Source organism: Sebastes umbrosus, chromosome 20 (assembly GCF_015220745.1).
Source record: "Sebastes umbrosus isolate fSebUmb1 chromosome 20, fSebUmb1.pri, whole genome shotgun sequence".
In the NCBI taxonomy this organism is placed as follows: Eukaryota; Metazoa; Chordata; class Actinopteri; order Perciformes; family Sebastidae; genus Sebastes; species Sebastes umbrosus.
Genome location: NC_051288.1, coordinates 17,429,939 through 17,441,099, shown reverse-complemented (window position 1 = coordinate 17,441,099; position 11,161 = coordinate 17,429,939). Strand labels below are relative to the sequence as shown.

General features: G+C 39.2%; 1 protein-coding gene across 8 annotated transcripts in view; it reads left to right on the top strand.

Annotated features, from left to right (window-relative positions):
- The first annotated feature begins 1,089 nt into the window (after nucleotides 1-1,089).
- LOC119479220 (zinc finger MIZ domain-containing protein 1-like) overlaps nucleotides 1,090-11,161 on the top strand; it is a 133,093-nt gene continuing 123,021 nt past the window's right edge. For all 8 annotated transcript variants that reach the window (XM_037754582.1, XM_037754580.1, XM_037754581.1 and 5 more), the window contains exon 1: nucleotides 1,090-1,239. The gene's annotated coding sequence lies outside the window, so the exon portion shown is untranslated. The remainder of the gene's footprint in view (nucleotides 1,240-11,161) is intronic.

The window sequence follows — 11,161 nt, the reverse complement described above, 5'->3', positions numbered from 1 at the left end:
TTATTAATTATTATTTTAGTTTTTTATTATCATTATTTTATATGTTTTTATTAATCAGTATTTCATGATATCGTTATATTTCTAATATGCTGATTTTTATTTTACAATAATAATAATAATAATAATAATAATATAATTTGTTATTATTGCTATTTTACTGTATGTTCTATTTTTTTAATTTTTTTTAATTTTTTTCATTTTCATTATTTTATATTTATATTTTTTATTAATAAGTATTTCATGATATTGTTATATTTCTAATATTTGGGTTATTTTTACTTTACAATAATAATAATATAATTATTTGTTTTTATTGCTATTTTACTTTATTACTTTACTATTATTTTTATGGCATTTTTTTTTAAATACTTCATTATTTTATATATATATTTTTTATTAATCGCTATTTCATGATATTGTTACATTTCTAATATTTTGGTTTTATTACAATAATAATAACAATATCATTATTTATTATTATTGCTATTTTACTATATATTAAATTTTTTATGGCATTTTTAAATTTGTCTTTTTTAAACAAATATGTATTAATAATAATAATAATAATAATAATAATAATAATAATAATAATACATTTAGTTATATAGCACTTTTCTAAAAATTCAAAGACACTTCATTATTTTTTTATCTATTACTATTATTGCCTACTACTATTAGTAAATAGCCGTGTAATCTTATAAAACTATTTCTTGGATGCCACTATATGATAAATAATTCATTTTTAAATTGCAATAAATAGCCATTATGTGTCAATGTTAAGTTAATTTAATTAATAAAGAGATGCCAAATAAAACACCTAGCATGCCCAAATTTCCATTTTAATGTGTGGAACCACTTGTCAGTGTTTTGTGTGCTCCCTCATAAAACCCCTCCAAATCAAGATAATGTCCACACAAAAAACAGACCCATAGTGGTTGATAGTGGTACCAGCCTGGGACTCTCTCTCTCTCTCTTCTTCTTCCAGCGTGGAAACAAATCCGCGACACATTTTGTCAGCAGCCACCGAGCACTGGGTCCCTTTGGTAATAGAATAGCCAATGTAATTTGACACTTCAACTTACTGCGCTCTCTCTCTCCGAGTCTATTCAGTTACTCAGCCACTGACGTTGAGCGCATTCTCAGTGGGCCGTGAGGAGGGGGAAGATATTTAAAAAACACACAACAGAGAGCCTCAACATTAACCAGAGGACTTTCTCTCTCTCTCCGCGTAATAACCCGGTGAGTAAGTGCGCAAACTTAAACGCTGCTGCTTGTTGGTGTTGGTGTGGAGGCTCTCTCTCTCTTGTCTCGGAGGTTTTTGTTTCCACTTTTGGCTTCAGATTGTTTCCCAACAATAGAGAGTGACCACTTGGAAACTGGCACCGAGCGAGCGGCGCGTTCGGAAGCCGCTGCTATAATAAACCTTATAATAAAGCTTTTTTTTTTTTTATTTACTACCACGCGCGCACGCTCGGTGCTTGTCTTGGATTGAACCGAGCAGGTTGTGCATTTCGTTGTGGGAACAGATGCCGCGTTGATCTCCCAAAGCGTCTGTGCTTTTTGGAGAGGCTACATTGGTAGCAAGCAGCAGCCTGGATGCTGTTTTTTTTTTGCTTTGCAGAATGAATCATCAATCTTATGTGCATGTGTGTTGCTTTTTTACCTTCTGATGTGCACATGGTTTGTTAAATGTGGGGTTTATTTATCCATGGTGGTGCTATTTATATATATATATATATATATACATGCATACATGCTGCAGAATGACTGTAGTAGACATGGCAAAAGAAGACAGCGCGCTCTGTACTGCTGCTGCTGCGCGTAATCTCCATCTGCATCTCCATCTCCATCAAATGTCACGTTAAAATGTTTATTTCTGAACTTTTTCTCTATGTGCACACTATTAAATATCAGTGTATTTTATGTGTCATGCATTGGAGTTAGTTATCTTGCTGCTGCAGCTTCACAAGAGGTTTATAACAAGTTGACTCCCACCAAATTCCTCCTGCTGTCTGAATATGGACCCAGTTGGGATTGAGAAGGGGGCCTCTCTCATATATGTATATAAATATATATATATATATATATATATATATAGGGCTCATTTTGCTGTACATATATCCAGGAAGCAAAAAAAGCATGGCCAAGTGGAAAGAAAGTATAATCTGCCTCATATAGTCAATGAAAGAGAAGGAATGTGCTTTTTTACACATGCACTGTTCTATCTATATATATAGGGCTCATTTTGCTGTACATCTGTCCATTTTGCTGTACATCTGTCCAGGAAGCAAAACAAGCATGGCCAAGTGGAAAGAAAGAAAGTAAGCAGCCTCATATAGTCAATGAAAGAGAAAGAGAGCGTGCTTTTTTACACATGCACATGTCTGCTTCTGAAAATACCAGTTTGGGAGCAAGCAAACAAAAACACACGTGCAGATGTTTCTCGTCCCTTTTTGCTGGTGTGATGTCCAGGAGAGCTCTTCCTGTTTTTGTTATGTTGCTGGTAAAAGTTCATTCTCTGCTGTTTTTAGCTGCTTCTGCTGCTGCAGCATCCCAAACTGTTTGGACCCAGCTGCTGCTGAGGGGTCGTGTAAAAACTTGTGTGGCGACACCACTTATTTGGAGCGGCCTCGGTTTGCTTGTTTACATATTTCATGTCATGTAAATCCGAGGGGCTTGTTGGGTTTAATAGCCCTCCTGAACTGACAGGGCTTCTCTCTCCACTTCACAGTCTGGAGATGTCAGACTTGTCATCTTTATGCACCTGATCCTTTGATTTCCAAAGCACGTGTGATTAAACCCTGATTGAGCTTCCAGTGGTTTCCCCTCATAGATTAGTGATGGTGTCAGACAGAGGAGGAGGTTTTTTTCTGTGCTGTCCCCTCCCTCCCTCCGCGGGGCCCCCACCACCAGGTTGGGGGGCTCCTGAATAACCATGGGGCTAGACCCCACCAGGCTGACCTTCCTCTATTCAAGTCGAGGATGTTGAAACACCAGCCGTCAAACAAAAGACACATTGAAACGGAGATCTGCAGCCCAGCACGTGTGTCTGGAGCGCTGGAGTAGACCATTTATTAACTCTGAGTGACCAGTGAGGAGCTTCGTAGAGAGAGGCTAGAATAGAACTGCTTCTGACACAGATTAGTGAACCCTAAAAATAGACATTTTTTATTTTTAAATCAAAAGATCTCTTTTTTTTGTCTGGAGGTCTGTGTGTGTGGCTGTGGATTGACAACACGTTTTTTTCAGCGCAGGGTGGGAGTTTTTCGCTCTCGCCTTTCCAACCCAGCCGACGAGGTGAGAGTAAAGGCGGAAGCTGGAAATGGCTGTGCCACATGGGAAATTATTCAACTCTCAGATCAGGGAGGACACACAAGAGGCCTCATTACCTCCAGCAGAACGCCGGCCGGCCTGCGAGGAGAGCCGCTGTGTGTCTCTACTACGCTCACCTTCTGAAATCTGTATGCTGCATACGGAAATATTCCTGAAACACAAACACAGTGTCATTTTACACCCAAACAGTAATGAGATAAATACTGTTTCTGCATCGTGGCACCTCTCCCAATGGTTAGCATCGTGGCACCTCTCCCAATGGTTAGCAGGCCTTTTTTTTACCAACATCGCTGTTAGACGGCGTATAATGTCATAATGTTATTGATTCTTCTTGGGAATTCCACTTGCGGCGAGCAGCTCCTGCGTACGGAGAGAGAGCCCTCCTCTGAAGCACTCCAACAGGAGAGAAAAAGGCTGGAGAGTATAAGCGACCGGCCGCGGTCAGAGCCTGTGGGAGGTTTGTGTAGGTTTCGCTCAAGGTCCTTTTTTTTGTGTTGTCTTTGCTGGAGAGAATAAACTCCTGGGGATGAATCACCGTGCTGATATACGGCTATTTTCAATGAGCGAGGTATAAAGTGCAGGGCAAGCATGGCGCACGGAAAGTGTGTCAGTTGTAGTAGCTTTATCATGAGGTTTAGTTTGGTGTCAAACAGCCAGTCCTATGAATATGTTACTTGTGAGCAATCACAACATTGTAAAGGGTTGTTTTGATACTGCAATATCTTTGGCAGTGAGATTGTTTTGGATAACTCGTGGTGCACTTTGGGTAAATTTTGTACTACTTTACACCGCAGCTCCGCCACATTTCAGAGGGAAATATTGTGGGTTTTGACATTTGTTTTAGAGCTATATAGTCTCTAGTTGCTTTGCAGATAAAGATTTAACATGCAAAACTGATGATAATTTGATAAAATATGTTGCATTGTTATTGATTGAACTAGTGTTTCCCAACCTTTTTTCTTTCTGCACGCCGTTGATCACTTGTGAAGGTGCAATTTTACAGAAAACGTTAATAAAGCGGTCACAAGTGTGCAGGATTTTGCGGGATTTTGGTACTTTCACACATCAGTCCATAAGACTTTCTGGAGTGCAAAAACCTTGTAGTGAGTGTCACCGACTTGTAACCCTTTAAAATTACGCACCTAGGGCTGCAAATGACTATTATTTTTATTGTTGATTAATCTGTCGATTATTTTCTCGATTAATCTATTAGTTGTTTGGTCTATAAAATGTCAGGAAATGGTGAAAAAGTCACCATTTCTCATGATCAGTTTTTCCCAAAGCCCAAAATGACGTCCTCAAATGTCTTCTTTTGTCCACAACTCAAAGATATTCAGTTTACTGTGATAGAAGAGTAAAGAAACCAGAAAATATTCACAATTAAGGAGCTGGAATCAGAGAATTTAGACTTTTATTTCTTAAAAAAATTACTCAAAGCGATTAATCGATTATCAAAATAGTTTGCGATTCATTTAATAGTTGACAACTAATCGATAAATCTATGAATTGTTGCAGCTCTAGGTGCAACGTGTACTTGCAATCCATTGTCACAAGTTGCCAAAGAGTGATTTCCCCCTCTAACCTCAGATTATTTTTAATTTGAGCAAGACTATCCAACATTTCATGAGAAAATGAAGTAAAGATATAAAAGTCAGGCAGAATAGATTAATATAACTGTGTAGAAAAACATTTTTTCTTCTCTCCTATCTCATTATTCATATTGTGACCCCTCAGATTTATCTTGCCACCCCTTGAATGGGTCCTGAACCCCAGGTTTCGAAACACAGGTTAAATTACCTAACAGTAAACAGTATAAAGTAGTTTAAAGTAGCTCCACTTTGAACAGTTACAGCATTCAAATGAGTAATTTAGCTACTTAAGTATGATTCGCTGCCAACACGTCTGTAATTTTACCTGTAATATAGTATTTTTACACTGCAGTATAGTTGTATTCCAGTAAGTAATACTCCCCACGTGTTTTATTCTGCATTCCTCATGTGTGCGTTTGCGATGATTTGTGACGCTCCACCTCGGCGACACGGCGCCGCAGTAACGTGTGTGTGTACTCTGTGCATGATATCTACCGAGGGCTTTTTACGACGGAGAGAGTGGCCAGACTGTACCTGTCAGCCTGACTGTTGACTGTTAATATGAAGCTTCTATTTTCAAAACACAGCTCAGGGAAAGGGAATCTGTGTGTGTGTGTGTGTGTGTGTGTGTGTGCTTGAGGGAGATAGAGAGCGAGGCGAGGGATGGGAGAGGTGCTGGGAGTGACGCCAGACCACACATCATTTAATCATGTTAGAGTGTGCAACCACTTTGTGCATATTTTCGGTTGCATTGGTGATAGGAGTTGTTATTGTACAAACTGTACGCACACAGAGAGAGAGAGAACGAGGGCTTGACAGGAGGGATGACGGTTTGATGGAGAGACGAAATATAACCCTATTTGAGGTTTTGAGATTTGTCAAATTGCAGATTAATTTCAGCTTTACGACCAGAATATGCTCATAAAAGTCAGATTTCTGCAGCTCGTGAAATGTGAAGCAACAACATTTGAGACCACTTAAAAAGTTGAGCCCTGTGGACGGATGACCATTGTGCATATTAGCATTGGATTTGAACGTGTCCTTCTGGCTTAATCCCACTGTTGACTCGCCTGCTAAGTACCGAGTGTGTTATTTTTGCTCTTTTTAGGGAGCCCCTCTCTGCATAATCTCACTTAATCTAATCTATCCCCCTTTATAATAGACTGGGGAATGATGTGACTTTATAGAAAAAGCTTTAGTGTAGATCCACACCAAACAGACGTTGTGTGCCGGCTACTTCCACCAAACCCCTCTGGCAAAGCTCTTGTGAAAATGCAAGTGACCTCTGCGCCCCTTGTTAGTCCAAACAATAGGCCTGCCTCCTCTTACAGCTGCAGCCATGCTGGAGGGGAAGTTAGCCGGAACAGAAAACACACACATCTCCTGATTAATAGGTACAAATGCTGTATTTTTTGGCGCCTGCTTGGTACACCAGGAATATTCCCTCTTTATTTAAAATGTCAATTATGTGCAGGTTTCAAGGCTGCAGCGCTTTTCATGATCAACCGTCTTGTCTATAAAATGTTTTTTTTAAAAAAAGCGCCCGTTATGAGCTCCCACATCCCAAGGTGACACTTTCAAATGTCTTGTTTTGTCTCACCAACAGTGCAAAACCCAAATATATTCATTTTACTATCATGTATGACAAACAAAAGCACACAATTTTCACATCTAGGACGCTTGAAGCAGCAAATGTTTGACATTTTTGCTTAAAAAAAAAGAGAAAAGATTAATTTTCTGCCAGTCGGCTGATGGATTAATTAACTAATAGTTGGAGCTCTAGCAGGTTTTGTTGTTAGGGCTCTTTTTTTTATTACTTAATTGCAATGTTTCTTTAATCATCTTCCAGACATTTGTTTACTTCAATAATATAATAGAATAATTTGTATACTTGTTTATGCAAGTTAAATTAGATACACAGAACTCAACCAAAACCAAAAACTAAACAACCAAAAAGGGAAAAAAAGGATTGGGATCGGGGAAGTGTATTACATCTTACATTACAATCTTACAATTTTACATTACAATCTCTGGCTAGATTTAAATAATATGTTATTTTACGAGATCTATCTTTGGGATGGATCTTATTCCATTATTTTCATATGAACTCTGATTGTAAAGGTTAATTTTCCCATGTCCAAAATTTGTTCTTTTGTTGATATCCATGAATTTAGTTTTGGTGTAGTTGTCTGTTTCCATGTTGTTAGTGCTCAAAGTGACTGACAGAGTTCTGGAAGATATGGATGGCTTGAAACAATTAGTCAATTAATCAATTGGTCAATTAACAGTCTTTGGCCTCTGAAATATGAAGATTTGCTGCCTTTCTTTGTTTTACAGTATTTCCCTGTGAATTGAATGCCATTGGATTTATTAGACTATTGATAAATGTTGACAAAACAAGCACATTTGAAGACATCAATGAGGGCTCTGAGACGTTGTGTATGTTCCAGACAGTAACAGTTAATCAAGCAAATTAACTGATAATATGATTAGTTTCAGCCCTAGTCTCAAATACAGGCAGAATTCTTGTGGTTGAAGTTTTTTCCTGCTCACAGTGGATGTCAGGTTTCTTGAAGATCTGGATGACATGGAAGTTAAAGGGGACATATCGTGAAAAACTCACTTTTTCAGTGCTTGTGATCATACATCTGGAGTGCCTACCAACCCACAAACTGTGAAATAAGACAACCCAGTCAGTTTTTTGTGGTCTGCATAGATCAGAAAACATGTGATTCAACAAGCCATTCAGATTTGGCTCCCCTTCCTATGTCACACAGGCTCATTAGAATATACCGCCCCTTAAAGAGACAGGTGCTAAAACGGAGCATTTCAGACAGACGGTGAATACAGGTATATTCAGACAGACATTATGAGAAAAATAACGTGTTTTTTGAACATTAAAGCATGTAAACATGTTCTAGTAGAAACCCAAAACACAAGTATGAACCTAGAAATGAGCATGAAATGTCCCCTTTAAATAAGATATTAACATGCACTAATGCTTTGTTCGCGTTTGTTGCCGTCAGCAGGGTTTGGGAGTTAAACAGGCGAGTCAGAGAGAGCGACATGATGGTTGTGAATAGATCCAATCTGCGAGTCTTAACCCACGACGGATATAATTGGAGCTTTCGATGCCCCCCAGCAGTCGCAGACTCATGCATGTTGAATGTGACATGCTGTGAAAAACATACGCGGATGATGTCACGGCGCAGCGCCGCAGCGTTAAGTGTAAATGAAAGGCTATGAATCATGAATAACATCCGGCTCCTCCAAAAAGACTCAGCAGCGTCTATAAATTAAACAAGGGTCCAAACCCGGGGACCTTGAAGGGTTGTCAAGTGTTGCAGCACGGGATAGTGTTGCATGTTTCAGACTGAGAAACTAGCAGCTGCTGTGGAAATGTGAAAACGTCTCAAGAGGTGTAATCTCACTATTAAAAAAAAAGAAAGAAAAAGAAATGGGTGCTGGAAAGCCTCCTGAGGGGGCTCTGGTGAAGCATCACAACGAGAGAGAGATCCACACCTCTGATGAGTAATGAAGGTGATTCTGAGCAAGTGGTGGAATTACATTCAACAGAGCCCGCGGGGGTCCATATCTCATTGTTCTCTGACAGGGAAAATTAACTGGGATTTACTAATACACAGGGAACGTCCCCCCCCCATTCTCTCACTCGCTCTCAAAGAAAAGGTCTGAGGGTAATCTCTTTCCGCAGCAGCACCCCCCCTCCTCCTCCTCTTCCTCCAGATATACTTCCCCTACTAACCCCCTCCACTCCACCCCAAACACAAATGTCAAACACTTTCAAGTTTGCTATCAAGATGTAAAACACAAGTAGATCAAATCCCCGACATGTTGCACGGTTTCTCTGTCGACACACGAGAAGCTTCTATTTAAATATTGTTTTTGCATTTTGCCTGTTTTCCTTTTGCATGTGACAAAAACCTGAGATGACCCAAAGTAAAGAGGGCGTAATAGCTTTTTATTCTCACATATTCTAAATGATCACCCTCCTTTTTTTAACATAGTTTTGAAATGGATTTTGTTCACAATGTTCTTTTTATAGCACTTGGTATGTCACTAGTCATGATTTATAAGGGATAGTGCCTGACGAGGTGTCCATTATCAGGAATTAATGGATGACGTGGAGGCTTGAACCGTCTGACGCGCAAAGATGAGGCCCTGAAGGACTAACGTTACACTCAGTGTTGTAAATAAGATAATAATTTTCATTAAATTAATGTAGCCAGCGCATTAACTTAGAACAGTGAACCGACAGTTTAACTGGAACTACTTACTAGGTGTACATTATTATGAATTATTACACGGCTTTGTTGAATAATCCATCCTGATTGGTCAATCACAGCATTCTGCGGTCTGTTATTTCTTTATAGCAGACCGTTGCTATGTATAACAGACCGTTGCTATGGACGCAGTTCTGATGTTGGACTCCGGCGGACTGTTTTTGTATCAGATTATTGATTTCTTAAGTAAGTAGCCGTGTAATAAGCGGGATAATGTATAGCGAGCCGGTCATTGTTGTGAAATAAACAATGACCGAATGAATATGCCTTACTTAATGGACACCCTACAGCCAATCAGAATTGAGTATTCACCCAGACCATGGTATAATAACAGTTAAACACCCCAAAAAGTAATAATAATTATTACATTTATAATAAATCTGCTTTGTAAGGACTCTTGGCATGTGATTTGATCACATTTGATTGACGTGGCATATGAAAATAACACCAACAGCTCTCATCAGATTCTCTTTCAGCCTCTTGAACGTGAGGATTTGCTGCTTTTCTCTGTTTTATATCGCATAACATTGAATATCTTTGGGTTAAGGACTGTTGGCTAAGTGAAAAGCAAGCTATTTGAAGACATAACCTTTGGCTTTAAGATTTAATGATGCATATTTCACTATTTTCTGCCATGTGTCAATTAATATACTTTAGTAGATGAAGCTGCTATTGTTAAATTGTGATTGGGACATGGAAATACTTGTGAAAAGTGCAATCTTTTGTTTTGTTCAAACTTACTAAGAGGAAGAACCTGATTAAGAAAACTGTTTTTCAGAGTTCCTCATGTAAAACTGTGCCTAAGTAGAGCTACAACAGAGAAAAGTGTCGCTTCATTTAGGCCTCATATTTACTTCACATGCCTACATTCATTTTTGTTCCAGGTTTGGTCCCTCTTTAAGAATGGGATACAAACTCTTCTTAACAGCAGCGGTGATTCATCAGAAAAAGCAACAGGATCCTTTAATTTGTACAGTAGCTGTGTGAGAATTACAGGACAACGACCAATACTTATTTTCTAACTATATTTTTGGATTATTTGTTTGGTAATCTTGCCTATAAAATGTCCAAAAATAGTGAAAAATGATTGCCGTGACAAGTTCCCAGAGGTCAAAGTGACAGCATATGTTTACTGAAGTTCAGATTTCTTGCTTCTGCTCAAACAAAAACCGTCTGAGCGATGATGAAGCGCAGACAGCAGCAGCAGCACCACACCCACAGCAGTAGTGTGTCAGCTTACACCGCGCCTTCACTCCAACACGCTGTCTGCCTGTCTGTGTGTGCGGTCGGTTACCCAGGTGCAAGCCATGCATCACAGACCGGAGCTGATACACTAACGTGACAGCTGTGGGCAGTGAAAGAAGACCATGACAGGAGTCTCAGCACTGGATGGGGTGGAATACATTAACCCTTTAGCATCCGATTGAGGCATCTTGGGTCAAAAATCGCACCCGATCTGTTCTGTGTCTCACTCTCTCCAGGATTTCTGTTGTCCTTCCTGGATAAACGTCCATAAATCTGCTTTGAAATCGTATGAAAAACGTCAGATTTTTCCATATTTGTATGCGTTTTGTAATCAGCAGTGGTTAATGTGGAATGGGAGCACTTTAGCTTCCATGTTTTTATGGATGAATAAATTGAACCTTGCACCTTTAATGCAGGTGATTGATGTCTGTAGTGAGAACAGGAAGTGCTAGTAGCTGAAGCAGATCTGCCACAATGTAAACAAACGTAGACATAAAAAAACTGTGCTCATGTGTAGCCCACGGCTAATTTGCCGTCTCCATGGCAACATAATAGGCCTACTTCCTGTTTACATCACCCAAAGCTTGATGGGAACTGTAGTGCCAAAGCATATCTCATAAAAAACGGAAATAAGAAACTGAAAAAGAAAATAGGGACGGCAAAATTCTTCATAAAAAGTGTCCCAGAACTAGG